At 44.6% G+C, this 17627-nt stretch overlaps 2 non-coding genes across 2 annotated transcripts; both read right to left on the bottom strand.

Moving 5' to 3' along the window:
• Positions 1-5042: 5042 nt before the first annotated feature.
• Positions 5043-5116, bottom strand: TRNAW-CCA (transfer RNA tryptophan (anticodon CCA)). Its single transcript has one exon. It is a non-coding gene; the product is annotated as a tRNA-Trp (tRNA).
• Positions 5117-5348: 232 nt separating this feature from the next.
• On the bottom strand, positions 5349-5422 carry TRNAP-UGG (transfer RNA proline (anticodon UGG)). Its single transcript has one exon. It is a non-coding gene; the product is annotated as a tRNA-Pro (tRNA).
• Positions 5423-17627: the final 12205 nt, after the last annotated feature.

The following is a 17627-nucleotide window of genomic DNA, read 5'->3' as shown; positions in this document are numbered from 1 at the left end:
GATTTATCGCAAAATCCACCAGGGGATAATCCTTTGGCTCCTGCGGGTAAATATGTGTCAAGAGAATCGAGTAAGACGGAACAAATGAATAGGAAATTGGCTCGGATCGAAGCAACTCCAAATGATCCTGATTCCTGGACACGGCACCGTCCCACAACTTCTCCGTCACTCCAAATAAATGATAACTCAAATGATAAATTTTCTGTCCGCAAATCAGTGGATTCCCCCAGTAGTACAACGGCTTATGAGTCTATAAGTCTGATGCCACGGTCCATAACTCGTACTTCATCAAGGTTCAACACAGAGTTGACGGGTCAATCGAGTTCATTAGTACTTAACGATTCTGAATTGGCTAAATATCAAGCAGTAGCTCCTATTCAATATATCGGATGTCTATTACTTCTCCCTTCCGCGATTCCAATTGTCTTGAAGAATTGGTTTCTAGAACCTCGGATCAGAAATTGGTGGAATACCTTCCAGTCACAAATATTTATTAATTCTTTCCGGGAAGAGGTAGCTCTCAAACGACTTCAGGAGATAGAAGGCTTACTCCGGTTGGGTGAAACAATGAGAGGCTCTGTATATACCTAATTACAAGACTACGGCACAGATGTGTATGACAAAACTATTCAATTGGTGGTAATATGTAACGAGGGAAACACCCAGATAATCTCGCACCTAGTAACCGACGTAATTAGCATTGCCACCTCGATCTGCTTGTTCGTAGTAGGTAAAGAAAGACTCGCAGTTTCAAATTCCTGGATTCGGGAGTTATTCTATAGCTTAAATGATACGACGAAAGCGTTCTCTACTCCACCATTAACGGATTTATGTATTGGATTTCACTCCCCCCACGGTTGGGAAATAGTTGTAGATTCTCTCCTGGAACATCTGGGATTCGCTCACAACAAATATGTAATCTCTTGTTTCGTCTCAACCTTCCCGGTTATTTCAGACACAGTCTCCAAATATCGGATTCCTCGCCATTTGAGTCGTATATCTCCTTCAATCGTAGCGACTTATCACACAATGAATGAATGATAATCACTCCACCGAGTATCTGCCAGTTGCATCCAACGGAGTAGACTCACTTCTCGTAGGAATTGGATTTTATTATCCTCTTCTGGTATTGGGTAGTGGGAGGATAAAAATTTGCAATTCCCGCAATCGTCGGGATATCAGAATACTCCAAAAGAGGGGAGTAATATTTTACCTATGATGTCAAGAAACAATCTATTTGTGAGAAACCCTAATACTAATAATCGAACTATGCGAAAGAGAAGTAGTAAGGACTGGATGGCGAAGTGGTTGACCCTGTCATTTCCAATGTTGATCACTCTGGATGGAATGAATCGTCCATCCGTATCAAATGCATATCCGATTTTTGCGCAATAGAATTACGAGGATCCACGAGAAGCAACTGGACGTATTGTATGTGCTAATCGTCACTTGGCTAAGAAACCCGTGGATATTGAGGTTCCGCAATCTGTTCTTCCCAATACTGTGTCCGAAGCAGTTGTTAAGATTCCTTATGATATGTAGATAAAATAAGTACTTGCAAATGGTAAAAAGGGAGGATTGAATGTAGGCGCCGTACCGATCCCACCCGAAGGGTTTGAATTGGCTCCTTCTGATCGTCTTCCAACCGAAGCGAGGGAGAAATTAAGTAAACTTTCGTTCCAGAGCTATCGCCCCGATAGAAAGAACATGATAGTAATAGGTCCGGTTCCGGGTAAGCTATATAGTGAAATCGTATTTCCGATTCTCTCACCGGATCCTGCCGTTGATAAAGAGGTACACTTTTTAAAATACCCCCTATATGTTGGAGGGAATAGGGGAAGGGGACAGATCTATCCCGATGGAAGTAAAAGCAATAATACGGTTTACAACGCTTCGGCGACGGGAAGGATAACTAGAATAACACGTAGGGAGAGGGGGGGTGGATACGAAATCACTACCCAAGAGACATCGGGGGGTCGTGAAGTAGTTGATACTGTACCTCCCGGTCCCGAACTTATCGTTTCGGAGGGTGAATATATTAAAGCTGATTAACCATCGACCAATAACCCTAACGTGGGTGGATTCGGTCAAGCAGAGGCAGAGATTGTACTTCAGGATCCATTACGTGTTCAAGGTCTTCTACTTTTTCTTGCATCGGTTACTCTGGCCCAGATATTCCCAGTGTCAAAGAAGAAGCAGTTCGAGAAAGTCCAATTGGCGGAGATGAATTTCTGAGTCCATACTTTTCGGATGTGAACCATCCGGAAAGGGTTGGTAATTGACTGTAAATCCGACGAGTCAAAGACAAATTCTGGATTTCTACCTCTTCTATACGTCTAAACGAAGCGATAAGTACAACTCTTGTGGTATCATTTGGAGCCGGTTGAGTCCAGTTAGCAGTAAGAATAACTGGAATTCTTCAAAAACATATTCGGTGATGAAACCAAGTTTTCAATAATAGTCTCCCCGACAGGTATCAGAAAATATATCCAATTTTGCTAACTATTTTTTCTATTCCGATATCGGTGGTGGCGGGTGAGCCACCGCCACCGTGTACTCCCCCCAATTTACTATGAGGAAATCGACCTGGAATTGGATTTAAACCTCAGGTCGAGTCCTTCCTTCTTCCTCCCGAGTCCAGAGATTTAATGTGATATGATTCCCCCCATCCCTCGATCTCTCGAAGAATCAGACGAGTGACTCGTGGGTTGGTTTGTTATCAAAAGCATATGCACCCTCCCAATCCCGGTAGGAATCTGTCCCATACTTATCAAATGATTGCAATAATTACCGCCCCTTCATCCAATTGCGATCGATTCTTCGGGAGAGAATCGATCGAATAACCTACTCACCCGAGTACGGTACCAGAATTTGACTCTGCTGAGGCGGAGTAGCATATACAGCTGGGGGGTTGTCGCACCCGGAGCAGTAGAACAGACTCCGGAAGAGGGGGTTGACCCGTTTCCGGACCTATGAACCCCCGGGATCCGGCACATCTTTTCACCTGCGAGTAGGAAGAATTTCCCAATGCTTATTCATTCTCAGAGGGATGATCCCAATCCCGAATAGGCTCCATGAAAGAATATTCCCAGTAGACCTATCACGAGTATACCAGCTACGGTACCTATAAGCCACAGAGGAATCCTTCCAGTGGTATTGGCCATTTGTCCCACCCCCCTCCCTTTTTGATTTCATTATTTAGTCACGACTCGAGACACGAACAGTCACAAATAAATCAGGTCTTAGTTTTTCCCAATTGGGGTTATCAAATCTCTTCAGTTTCTAATTGAAGAAGTAGTTGGAAAATGAGACGGCAAGTACGAAGATCAATAAGAGTCCCCGATAAAGGCTTGTACGATTCAATTCCACACTCTGTTTATTCGGGTTCGGTTGCGTCGTGGATTTATAGCTTATATAGGGATTATCGCTGAATGAATTGCATTGCCGATATAGAGCCTGGAAAAAAAACTGTAGGTACAGCTAGTCCGTGGACGGCTAGCCACCTAACGGTGAAAATCGGATAAGTTCTATCTGGAGTCGTTGGTACCTCCTGAGATCTAGTAAATGCATCAGCTTGTTCCAGCGAATCGAAGCGGCCAGTTACTAAAGGAACTTCTTGTCGGCTCTCCGTAAAATATTCATTTGGGCGGGGACTTCCAGAAACGTCGTAAGCCAAACCTGTACTGACGAATAACCAACCTGCAATAGACGGAGAAGGTATAGTAATGCTATGGATGACCCAGTATCGAATACTAGTAATAATGTCAGCAGAAGGACGTTCTCCCGTATTCCCAGACATGTTCAGCTCCGTATATCCCTGCGGGATTAAGGAGGATTGCTTGCCGAGAGGTGTGAGTACCAGTAGATGGAGAATCTACCGGTATACCTGAGCGATCCCCGTTAAGTTGTCATTATTATACCGAGGGTATACCCGAAACATACTGGATTAGTATAGCTAGCCCCCCTCGAAGCAGCAATATTCCTCTTATTTCGCCGGATAAATAAACGAGTTGTAAATAAACCGAGCGGAGAAACCGTAATTCCCCCCCTCCCCCCCGAGTATACAAATCTATCAGTATTTTCTCCGCGTTTTAGGAGAACCTATGGAAAGAATATGATTCTTTTTTTTTCCCCGATTGTTCAATTGGAGGTTCCGATGCTTCCGGTGAGTCTCAACGCGCGTGGTTAACCCACCACGTCTAAGTTTCTTTCGAATGACTTCCGTATCAAATCCTGCCATTAGAACTATAGGATTCTCCATCGAGAACTCGGGGGAACCTGGTCATGTAGGGGTATCTGATACATATAATTGAGATATTAATATCCAATCTTGTCTTGTTCCTCTTTCTGGGAAGATTCGATTCCTCCCACTCATTCAGAGGTTGGAGATATTTCGATGAACTGTCGATCCCATTCCCAGCTTCTGAAACGCGATCTTCTCGTCGGATAAACTGCTCTCATATGTCTACCAAGCTTCGAATCCCCTTTCGATAGTTCCGAGTAACCAATTATTTTTCTACTAACCTATCTGCTAAATCAATTTGGTACTTAAATCTATGCTTACTCCACCGAGTCACTTCGCTTTTCTATCGTCCGCACCAATCTCAACTTCAGTATTATTTGTTGGATTGAATAAGATCCGGCTTATATGATACAAGAGTATCAGCTTAGAAGGAACGAGGAGTGCCCATTAGCACTTACTGATCCGCCGCACTTACCAATCATCTATTACCAATTAATACCTGAATCTTTTTCGGTAAGTATTTGTACTAAATGTATGTGAACCCAAATGGTTGAAGCACTGCTATCCGGAATTGTGTTGGGTTTGATCCCAATAACTCTAGCTGGATTATTTGTAACTGCATATTTGCAATATCGACGTGGCGACCAACTAGATATTCGGTAGAAGACGGAGACTCATTTGCCATATCCTTCTCCCATTCCTAAGATCTCTCTGGTAATCCAGAGGGATCGGGAAATGCAAATTCTTAGTATGTGTGGGTATTGGTCGAACCAGCTGATACCGACTTGAGTCGGAGAAACACGCCCTGTAGGATTTGAACCTACGACATCAGGTTTTGGAGACCTGCGTTCTACCGAACTGAACTAAGGGCGCTCCATTCCCCACGTAAGCCAGTTTCCATTCTAATCAGAATCTGCGGACATCCGGACACGGGAATAGAATCAGACTCTTAATCGGAGTGGTTCTTTCACCGACCAGGAGAGAGGAAGATAAATGGAATGTCTCTTGTGGGGGAATCAGTTGAATAACACAAACAATCTACCCAGATGGATTTCTCTTGTCACCAATTTCTCACCAATATCATTTTGGGATGTACGGGGAACAATAGGGATGACAGGATTTGAACCTGCGACATTTTGTACCCAAAACAAATGCGCTACCAAACTGCGCTACATCCCTATTGGTCTCGATCTCCGACTGGCATTCTCGGTATTGAGACGCGTGATCCAAGTAATTATAACTGATAGCCACAGAACTTGACTACCCACTTAAGAAGTAACCATGTCCCGAGAGGATGTCGCCTCCGAATCATTCCCAGACCGGAAGAATCCGATTCCCTTACTGGGGTTGGTCGTGGTAAAAATACTGGAAGAGACACATCATCTTCCTAGTCGATTGAAAAACGAAGGAGAATTCACAATGCAAGATGTAAAAATTTATCTTTCCACGGCCCCCGTGTTGGCTACGATATGGTTTGGGCTGCTAGCCGGTTTACTAATAGAAATAAATCGATTCTTTCCAGATGCCTTGATATTTCCATTTCTCTAGTCGGGGGGAGGCGGGGGTTGAGCAAAACAAAAGTAAGGTGGGAGAAATAGATCGATTTCCGTGAGGGGAGCAGTGAGCGATCCATTCATTACTGGAAATCGATAAATCGGGAATTCTATTAATGATTTATTACTGAGACGGTATCTTCCCATCCACTCCTCCCCCATTTCCTTCACTTATTTCAATGAATCCTATGGCTAAAAGTAGAGATGCGAGAGTAACTATTGCTTTGGAATGCACAAGTTGCACCCGAAAAGGGACTGACGACAAATCTCTAGGTATTTTTCGATATACTACGCGTAAGAATCGTCGCAATACACCTACTTGATTGGAATCGAGGAGATACTGTCCCTGCTGCTACAAACATACCATTCACAAAGAGTCGAAGAAATAAGTGATCTGTTTCTAATCAACTGGAAAATAATCAATAGTTTTCGGAAATGTCATGAAAGGTATCACGAATAAATCTAAGCAGTCTTCGCGTAGACGTTCTCCATCCATCCGATCCGACGAGATTATTGACTACAGAAATATAAGTTTACTCCGTCGATTTGTAAGTGAACAGGGAAGGATTTCACCCAGATGAATGAGTAGGTTGACCCCGAAACAACAGCACTCAATAGCTGTCGCAATCAAAAGAGCTCGTATTTTAGCTTTGCCACCGTTCTCGAATAACGAGAATTAGACCTTGCATTGCTAGCGACTAGACAATTAAGTTCTAGTTTGAAAGATTTGGCATTCAACCGACTACTCGATCCTATTAACCCTAAATGGAGAAATGAATAGGAGTCGGAACCAATACTCCGGGTGGAATATTTGTAGTTTACTACCGTCCGTTCCGCCTCTCCGGGAGACAATATCCGGAGAGGTTTCTTATTTTCAACCAGTAGATTCGTATACTGGTAGTTGTGCAATCTCGGAAAAACAGTGAGTATCTAGGATAGCTATCTATGCAGGTATTTTGCGATTCAGATAAACTCGATTTTCATATAAATTGTGAATCATCCTATTATGAGAAATTCCATTCCCTCGTGCTGCTGCATTGATCCGGGCAATCCGTAAGCGACAAATTTCTCTCTTTCGATTACTCCTATCTCGATAAGCAGAAGCCAATGCTTTCATTTCCTGTTGATTCGCCGTTCTAAATAGCTTTGAATGAGCTCCCCTAAATCCAGATGTAATTTCAGGAATACTTTTGCGACGTTTCCGAGCCACAGATCCGCGTTTTACCCTAGTCGTTGAGTGTTTACCCTCACAAAATATCAAAATTATTCTTTGGGGACTCTGTCTGTCACACTGGTGATACAACCCCCCCCCCCCCCCTTCAGTCCCGAATGAATCCCACCTCTCTCATATCATCGGAACCGTCTGGATGCATCCTTCTAGCAAGAAGACGGAATTGCTAAGTGTAGATCTGGTGGCATGCACGGTCGCGGTGGCACACCAAAACTCTCAATTCCCGCACTCCTGATATCCGAATTATTCGGATTAGTAGGATCAGAAATAGTTGAAATAGAATCTGAATCTGGTCACTTAATTCTTTTGAAAGAACAATTCCCGCAAGAGACTTTCCTATCTGACGTAGAAAATAATGATTCCAATGGCTTTTGCTACCTTAACCTTCCCGTCCACAAATCCCCGAGATCAGATGCCTCTTGATAAAGAAGTTGCACCAGAGGGAGTTATGGATTCCAAAGTTTCCGTAGTATCTTCCTCGACAGTTGGGTCCTTCCTATACACCGGAGCCTATGATTTCCCGATGACGGGGGAAATGGAATTACTGTTGGTAAGTCGTATAGTTTCCAATCCCCGGCTCCACTCAAGACTTGAGAGATCAGGTAAAGAGTTTCATCCTAGAAAGACTTATTTGTATAGTAACGGTATTTCACTTCGGTAGTTGGCTGGATGGTTGACCCAAAGCAAAGCTACCGCCATTGCAGGGATTCCAGCAGAGATATGGGAATCGATATCCTCATCCCCACGTCGCTTAGTGATTTTTTTAGTATCACTGATAAGTTGCTTCTCATCTCACACTAAGATGATTGGATTTGCACCAATCAGAACTATGAATTTTCGTCTCTCAGTAAAGGATATAGATGACGGATCTTTGCCTAATTACAGTGAAGGGATCTTGCTGCGACACCGACCCCCCAATATCATTTGGTTTACGATTCAAACGTGTCGCACATACACCCTGGTACATACCCCTCTGCGTTGGGGGCACCCCCGAAGGGCAGGGGATTTTGTTCCAATCTCCATTGGTTGTCTTGCGTTCCTAATAAGTTGTTGATTGGTTGGCATATCCAAAAGATGCAGGGTTTTGGGGTTCGGACTATTCCTAACCATGGAGGACACCTCAATCATTGAGTTGGTAGAATCCTTATCTCCCGGGCAACCTCATATAGAAAATATGGGAGATGGAATAAGTGGTGGAGATAGCGGTGATTCACACAAGTCATAAACCTGGGAGAGGGAGGAATTGGGTGTTGCTCCTCCCCCCCCCCCCCCGCAAATCAATATTCGTGAATGACATTTGGTAAATACCCACACCCAAATAGTATCGATTCCTAAAGTACCGGAATGTAGGGATCTCCCCTGTTCATATCGGGAGACTCCTCGTGAGTCCCGGACATTCCCCACCAAGCAGTAGAAGTTACTAAATTAATCTTGAATCTGGAGAGTTTTCTGATGCTACGGGATCTACAATACCATGATTTTCGGCTTCTTTCGCTGACGTAAAAACGTCTCTTTCCATGTCTTCGGAGATCATCCATAAAGGTTTGCCGGTTCTTTATACATGAACCCTAGTAATACAATCACAAGGTTTCGATACTTCTTCTGCTTCCATAATACATTCACCCGCCTGTCCATCATAATGGGAACTCGCAGGTTGATGAATCATAACCCTGATTCAGTATCGTTGCAATTCAATCCGAAGACAACCGTACGGGCAGCTCCTTCTGCATACGGCTCCGTGTCTGACTACCAAATATTTTGCAAGTGGAAGAATCCCAATTCCAGAAATCGGGTGGGGTTCTTATCTCTTATCCAGAGCCAGCTTCTTAGAAATTACATATACCACCCTTTCTTACCAGAAGTACTATGGTGGTTCCGTTGCTTCATCCCTTCCAGCAATCCCAAGGTTTTATATGGATATTCTCTACGGGAGATAGAATCAAGATCCTTCGATTCGGGATAAATTGTAGGGATTCATCCCTCACCCCAGGATTTCTGCGACGCTAGAGTAGATGCACTTACTGGTGGTGAATCCCTACCGAAGAATTTCCTGACTCACTTCACTATCTCGGTGCTTCACTACTTCGGTCCTTGCACACATACCTAGAATTCCACCAAGTTTTAAGTGCCATGCTATTATTACCGCAATCGGGCGGAGGCATAGTTTCGACCCATACAAATCATTGGCGCCAAGCGTGAGGCAGTGCTATACGTTTGGTTATCTCTCCTCCGGTTGAAATGGAAGATCCCATTGAAGCGGCTAATCCCATGCAAATGGTATGTGCATCCGGTACAACAAATTGCGTAGCATCATAAACAGATATTCCTGATAATACTGCCCCACCGGGAAAGTTTGTATACAAATACGTATCCTTGGTTTCGTCCTCCCCATTCAAGTACATCATGATACCAATCGGTTGATTTGCAATCTCGTCATCCACTTGCTGACCCAAAAAAGAAGCCTCTCTCGATAGAGACGGTTGATCAGGATAGGTCTCCGCGCCCCCCTCCTCCGGAACCGTACGAGCATCGTTAGAAGCATACGGCTCCAGTGGTTCCGGTATACCAGCATGGGTCCGGTACGAGAAGGAGCAAAACAGGTTCTACATCCCTTAGGAAGAGATACTTCATGTATCACCGTTAATGAAAACCTCTTTCACCCTCCCAATCTAATCCATTTTCCAGTATTCCATTTATGGTTCAGGTTCGTCTCTTCGGTCTCCCAAACATCTTGAACCATATCTCAATTGGTGGGGGGGGGGGTACACCCCCCCCTCCCACCAATGTTTTCTTGTTCATAATTGAGTCCCTCTCAAAAGAATCTTTAGGCTCATTTTCTACTTCGGGGAGATATAAATCCGATCATTATTTGTACATGTAGAACAAATAGTTTCATTTCCTCTTTCCCCACTCCATCTTTCAGATCCCGCACCCCACCCCGACTCACTGACTAATTCAAGTCCCATTCAATCTTGTGGTTATCCTTGTCATCATCGACTCGCGGGATTTAGCGACCGAAGCCTGGCGAATCTGTTAGTTCCAACTAGCCATGGATTCCGACGATTGATGGATCTTTTATCGAATCTTTCGTTCCAGTCTCACGCGTTCGACTACCAAAGAATCAGTCTGAGTGAGATAGAGACACATCGCTCGGATGAGAAATGATGGGGAGTAGCTCCATACAACTCGATATGTCTAACGAGTCGCACTATACGTCAATCCGAACCGCATCCTCTTCCCCAGGTAGACGAAAGGGCACCTTCGGAACACCAATTGGCATACGGAAACCGGTAGTAAGTTGTAGTTGTCTCTTAAACGAAAGCGTAACACCCGATGGAAGTGGAGGCTTGTGTTGTATTATAACATGTCTAGTCGGAATGAATTTGCATCTCTTGAGGCGTCTACTCGTGGAATCCGTGGTACATAGCCGAGGGATCCGAGATCTGATTGGTGGTGGAATATTTCCCGCGAGATAGATGGGACCAATCTCTACGTTGTTGCGTAAAAGATGTAAATGCTAAAATATCTATGTCTTTCCCTCCGCTAGGAGGGGGGGATTCTCGGCTCCCCACACCGATACGTCCGCCTATACACCAATGTATTTACACGTATCATTCCAAGTGGGATCTCCATTCAGGATTGAAGAGAGTCTCTTCCACTTCTTTATAGCGCAGGCTTCCGACGCGAGAAAGTCACGTAGTGTCCATTCATTTTCAACAAAGGGGTTTCCAACGGGTTTGCCTCGGTATCGCGTTCATACTGTTGTACTAAATGATCCCGGTCGCTTAATTTCTGTACATCTAATGCATACGGCTCCGGTCTCTGGTTGGGCTGGTTCAATGGCTCTGTATGAATTAGCGGTTTTCGACCCATCTGATCCTGTTCTTGATCCGATGCGGAGACAGGGTATGTTCGTCATCCCATTCATGACCCGTATCGGAATAACGAAGTCATGGGGGGGTTGGAGCATTACCGGAGATACCGTAACTGACGCAGGTATCTGGAGTTATGAAGGTGTAGCTGCAGCTCATATTATCCCATCCGGTTTATTATTTCTAGCTGCTATCCGGCATCGGGTCCATTGGGACCTGGATTTGTTTCGCGACGAACGCACGGGAAAACCATCCCTCGATCTACCCAAAATTTTTGGAATTCATTCATTCTTATCAGGAGTACTTCGCTTTGCTTTTGGAGCATTTCACGTAACTGGTTTATTTGGGCCCGGTATCTGGGTATCGGACCCCTATGGATTAACCGGTAAAGTACAACCTGTGGATCCGGCTCGGGGAGCTGAGGGTTTCGATCCCTTCACTCCGGGAGGAATAGCTTCTCACCATATCGCAGCAGGTATTTTAGGTATACTAGCCGGTCCATTTCATCCTAGTGTTCGTCCCCCCAACGGTTATACAAGGCCCTACGCATGGGGAATGTTGAAACCGTTTCGTCCAGCAGTATCGCTGCCGTTTCCTTCGCCGCCTTCGTAGTTTCTGGGACTATGTGGTACGGCTCCGCCGCCACTCCAATCGAGTTATTTGGTCCCACCCGTTACCAATGGGATCAGGGATATTTTCAGCAAGAGATAGATCGGCGGATCCGTGCTAGCAAAGCTGAAAATTCTGGTTTATCGGAAGCGTGGTCCAAAATTCCCGAGAAATCAGCTTTTCATGATTATATTGGTAATAACCCAGCCAAGGGTGGATTGTTCAGAGCAGGTGCTATGGACAACGGTGACGGAATAGCTGTCGGTTGGTTAGGGCACGCCGTCTTCAAGGATAAGGAAGGTCATGAGTTACTTGTGCGCCGTATGCCCACCTTCTTCGAGACATTCCCGGTGGTCCTGGTCGACGGGGAAGGCATCGTAAGGGCGGATGTTCCATTCAGACGGGCGGAATCAAAATACAGTGTTGAACAAGTAGGTGTAACTGTCGAATCTCATGGTGGTGAACTAGATGGAACTAGTTTCAGCGACCCCGCTACGGTGAAGAAATATGCTAGACGTGCCTAATCAGGCGAGATCTCTGAATTTGATCGTGCCACTTTGAAATCGGACGGTGTCTTTCGTAGTAGTCCTCGAGGTCGGTTTACTTTTGGTCATGCCACGCCTGCTCTTATTCTCTTCCTCGGACACATCTGGCACGGTGCTAGAACCTTGTTCAGAGACGTGTTCGCCGGTATCGATCCCGACTTAGATTCTCAAGTCGAATTTGGAGCATTCCAGAAGTTGGGGGATCCAAGTACCAAGAGACGAATCGTTTGAGAGATCTTCTCTTTGTCCATCCCAATTCCCAGATTCGGGTATTTAATCAATGAAATTATTTGTAGCAACCACTCCCTATCGCAGATACACCCAGGTAATTTAACCACTTGGTCCGGTTGAGTGGTTCGGGCCTGGGGGGAAGGAAGTTAGTGGGTGCCGTTGGAGAAACACGAAGAAAATACTAAGGAATTTACAAATTAGTGCGAAAGTCATCCCCGAAATCCCATTCCACGACCGAATCCACGGAAGCATTGGTTTATACATTTCTACCGGTAGCCACTCTAGGTATAATATTTTTTGCCATATTCTTCCGAGAGCCACCCAGGATCCTTAGTAAGGGGAAGAAATGATACTTAACTTCCTGGAGAAACAGCTATCTCTCCCGCGCGAGTATCCCTCTTCCACGAGCGGAAGCGCCAGAAGCACCAAAAGCACAGGGAGGGGGGGAGAATAAGAGACCTTCCTTCGTTACTATAGGAAGGTCCCCCAGTCTAATCAGTCCTCATGTTCTTCGAAGGGATCTCTAAGCTCCGCGGAGGGTTGACCAGAAGCGGTATACAAAGCATAGCCGGTAAAACTGACGGGTGGGCGAGATATAGAGATAGCGACCAGAGTTGCAGTTTCCGTTGCTAGGTAATCCAAAACAGTGATGGTTCGTTTTCAGTATAATAGCATATAAAGTTATCAACTCTCAATCAATCGAATAAGTTATACGGCTACGAAGATTATCGATGACACCCCAAAAGGCAAACCTAAGATTAGTGGTTTGGGAATCTCTTTAAAACCACTCAATTCGGAATATGGTAAAGTTGCTCCTGGTTGGGGGACTACTCTCCCGATGGGATTCTTCATGGCTCTATTTGCAGTATTCCCAGTCACCATCCCGGAAATATATAACTCCTCCGTCTTACTGGATGGTATCCCGATAAGTTGGTAAAAAAAGACCGGATTGTTATTCCGAGCTCCCCCAGCCATCATAGCTGGGGAGCGGTAGGAAATCCCTCCCGCGGAGGGGTAGTTGAACCGCGTAACTCAAACTTCCAAGGATCTTGATAATACGGGTGTGTGACTCGTTACAGTCAATCTGGTTCAATAGATAGACGATCTATTTCCTATAGGGGAGGTATTATTATCTTGCTGGATAGCGGTCGGGTGATTAGCATCCAAAGCGCAAGGGTTAATATATTAATCAATAATGTCTGAACTATGATTAATTCGTATGAATCTACCACTCAGACTTCGCCACAGGATTGTCACCCAACGTCGAATAGAAGATCCAACCTCTTATTTATAAACCGAGGTAGCTATTAATCATATGTTTGATATAACACTTCCGTATTTGAGAATTGAGAATAACTACTCATACTTGATTGCGTCTCTGCTTCGAAACACTAACCGCTTCGTTCCACAAGATGTTAACGAGGAAGAATTGCCACCCATTCAATCTTCGTACCTAGTAATGAGGGGATTCGTCGGAGTGTAGTGGGGATCTAAGGTTCACAGATATCCAGATATTGACATTGAAACGATAGAAACTCTATCCATTTATTTATCTCGGTTATTCCCCCGGATAAACCTAACGATAAGACGAAGAGATTCCTCGAGACGCTGGAGTCCTTATTTCCTCCCATGGCCAAAAGCCGACACGAGATTAAAGCAAAATTCCGACGGAATCTTTCACTAGTCAACTCACCTTCTCCTTCCCACGGATCGGAATGTGTCCGATCAATATATTTCGCCACACGAAGTGATTAGTAGTAGAACGGAGGGTTACTCAGACGTTTTCGTTTAAGCCGTATGAGGTTGAATACTCACGTACAGTTTGTATGGGGGGGGGTCGTAGAAGCCCGCCTATCTTGATAAAGTATACGATTGGTTCGAAGAGTGTCTTGAGATTTAGGCGATTGCTGATGACATTACCAGTAAATATGTTCCTCCTCATGTGAACATTTTTCATCGCTTGGGGGGAATCACATCGACTCGTTTTTTGGTTCAGGTAGCTACTGGTTCCGCCACGACTTCTCACTATCGTCCGACCGTTACAGAAGCTTTTTCCTCAGTTCAATATATAATGACCGAAGTGAATTCTGGATGGCTAATTCGATCTGTTCATTGATGGTCAGCAAGTACGACGGTTTCAATGATGATTCCACACGTATTTCGTGTCTATCTCACAGGAGGGTTCAAAAAACCTCGTGAATTAACTTGGGTTACTGGTGTAATTCTAGCCGTACCAACTGTATCTTCTGGTGTAACCGGATATTCCTTGCCTCGGGACCAAATCGGTTACTGGGCAGTTAAGATTGTAACCGGCGTACCGGAAGCCATTCCTCTAATAGGATCTCCGTTGGTGGAGCTACTACGAGGAAGTGTTAGTGTAGGTCAATCTACATTGACTCGTTTCTATAGTTCACACACTTTCGTCTCACCGCCTCTCACAGCTGTTTCTATGCTAATGCACTTCCCGATGATCCGTAAACAAGGCATTTCGGGTCCCTTGTAATGAAAATCTATAATCCAGCGGATGGGTGGTATTGATTGATCTATCCGCGGGAGGACCCCAATCTACAAGATGAGGGGTTATTTTTTCCTTGCCACTAGTCTTTCTCACCAAGAGAAATAGAAGACTCCTTAGTGGACCGAATTCCTATCTCGAATTGTCGAGGGAAATGAATTGAAGTGTCTGGAGGCGGAAGATCGGATTATGGGAGTGTGTGACTTGTATCGAAACATAGGCTATGCAGATCTTATACCGAATGCTGCCACACTAAAGTATGTGTCTCCGCTCCAACTCTCCCCAACCTCATAATTGGGGTTTAAAACTTGGATATGAAAACACTTCCCTTCCTATGAGGTGTTTTGGGGAATGCTTCCTATGGTCGAACTCATCCTTAAGGCTCCGTCTAATCCCATGCATACCCGAGTCACAGGCAGTTTCACCCCTTCAAACATATGGTTTTCAAAATGCATCCACTTCCTCTGCATTTGGTACGATGCGGAGAAACAACCGTCGGAGTAAGAGAACGATCCGGGGGAAGAGGAAGCCGAAGTTGTAACAAGTTAAGATCCCGCACAGGTACTGTTTCTCAAGAGTCTCGTATCTGTGGGTAGATACGACGCGTGTGTGGGATACGAGATCATCCAAGAAGCTTCTTGAGGAGAAATTTCTTAAGCTCACTCGGATAATAAGCTATTCCGTAGAATAACTCTCCGTTTTTCAAGGGTTCTCGCTTCGGGAAGTATCAGAGATTATTATGAAGTTACGACTCCTCCGGTTCCCCACTGGAATTTGTAAACGGAAATATTCGAGGATTTGCTTGAGCCGGCTGATAAGAAATCTCCACGTCCGATTCTACCGGGGGAGTGAGAAGTCTATCCCAATAACAAAAAAACCTGACCCGAGTGATCCTGTTTTAAGAGCAAAACTAGCCAAGGGTATGGGACACAACTACTACGGAGAACCTGCTTGGCCCAACGATCTCTTATATATATTTCCCGTAGTAATCTTAGGAACCATTGCATGTACCGTAGGTTTGGCAGTTCTAGAACCATCGATGATCGGTGAACCAGCGAATCCCTTTGCAACTCCCCTAGAGATACTACCCGAGTGGTATTTCTTTCCCGTGTTTCAAATACTCCGTACAGTTCCTAATAAATCATTGGGTGTCCCTTTGATGGCGTCGGTACCGGCAGGTTCGTTGACCGTGCCTTTTCTCGAGAATGTGAATAAATTTCAGAATCCATTTCGACGTTCAGTAGCTACAACGGTTTCTCCGATTGGTACTGCAGTAGCTATTCGGTTAGGCATCGGAGCAGCTTTACCCATCGATGGATCTTCAACTTTGGGACTATTTTAGGATCGATCTGGCACCAAAAAAAAAAAGCCGATCCTCCATGTGGTAAATAGTCGATCTGGGGTTGGATCGTTTCGATCCAAGACCCCCCCAGATCCAGTCAGATAACTAACTGTCCCCTCCTCCCGTGGCGTGATAAACAAACAAAGTTAACTCGTCTACCCCGATTCTTACCGATACCGATCCTCCACTGGTTTCGGTTTACCCCCTAAGGGTTAGAATGAGGAATGGGTTGGGAACTAGGTAAAATATATTTGAGTATTTACCCATCTTTTTTCCAATCAACATACGATTTGTTCTTGGGTAATTCTATATCGAAACGTTCCCATAAAGTTTTCAATACTTAATCTACAGATTTTCTTCCAAAGTTCTTGATTTTCTCTAAATCTTCCTGACTGTAATTCAGTGGGTCCCAGATCGTACGTATACCAACTCGTTTAAGACAGTTATAAGTCTTAACAGGCAATTCTAGTTGATCAATGAATGTATGTTTAAGCACAAACTCTCGCGTCGATTCATCCATATCGTTTGGAGGATAAGAAAAGTCCGTCGGATTGGAAGAATCCTCGCCACCTCCAGTAGAAGAAGTATTATTTTCCCCCATATGTGGAAAAGGAATGAATAAATTTGTTGAATTTCTAGACGCTTCGCAAGGTGCCTCATTCGGAGTCAAACCACCATTGGTCCATATCTCCATGAATGGTATTTCTTGTATCTCTCTACCATTTCCAAATAGGTGAATGCTATGATTTACATTTCAAACAGACATAGATACAGCATCAATGGGAAATTCCCCATCTTCACACAGCTTCGGATCTTGTACGCAATATCCACGACCCCTCCCGATCTTCGACTCTACATTCACGGACATTGATTGGGTAGTGGTAGCTATATGTTGCGACTCATCAATCGCTTTAACAGACGGCGGGAATGATATGTCACCAGCTGTCACCTTCTTAGGACCATGAATCGATGGAAATGCTTTTTAAACATCATTAGAATCGCTTTGAGGTACAATTTCTTTCAAATTAACTGAAATGTCGTGTATTGTTTCTCAAATGCCCGTTATTGTGGAATACTCATGCTTCATGCCTTCGGATTTCGCATGTGTTATACTCGTTCCCTCCACCTCTCCAGGTAAAGCTCTACACATAGCGATTCCCACAGTATTAACTTGGCCTCTCTTGGGGGGAGGTATAACAAGACAACCATAATGAAGACGCTTACTTTCCATCCTGGATTCAATGCATTTCCATTGAATCGCCTGAGTAGAGATTGGTATTTCATCTTGAATCGTAATTGGGTCCCTCTTTATTCAAAGCAGTTGATAGTCGGAAACTAGACACGCCTTTTCTTGGGGGGTCTACATCCATTATGCGGCATCGGGGTCACATCACGCACGAAACTGAGAATTATACCACTTCTACGAATAGCCCTCGAAGCCGTATCTCTTCCCGGTCCGGGTCCGCTTATCATTACTTCCGCCTGA

The sequence above is a fragment of the Dipteris shenzhenensis genome, unplaced genomic scaffold (assembly GCF_047967505.1).
Source record: "Dipteris shenzhenensis isolate YYH24624 ecotype China unplaced genomic scaffold, Dip_SZ_1.0 scaf0205, whole genome shotgun sequence".
In the NCBI taxonomy this organism is placed as follows: Eukaryota; Viridiplantae; Streptophyta; class Polypodiopsida; order Gleicheniales; family Dipteridaceae; genus Dipteris; species Dipteris shenzhenensis.
This window is presented reverse-complemented; position numbering and strand designations above follow the sequence as displayed.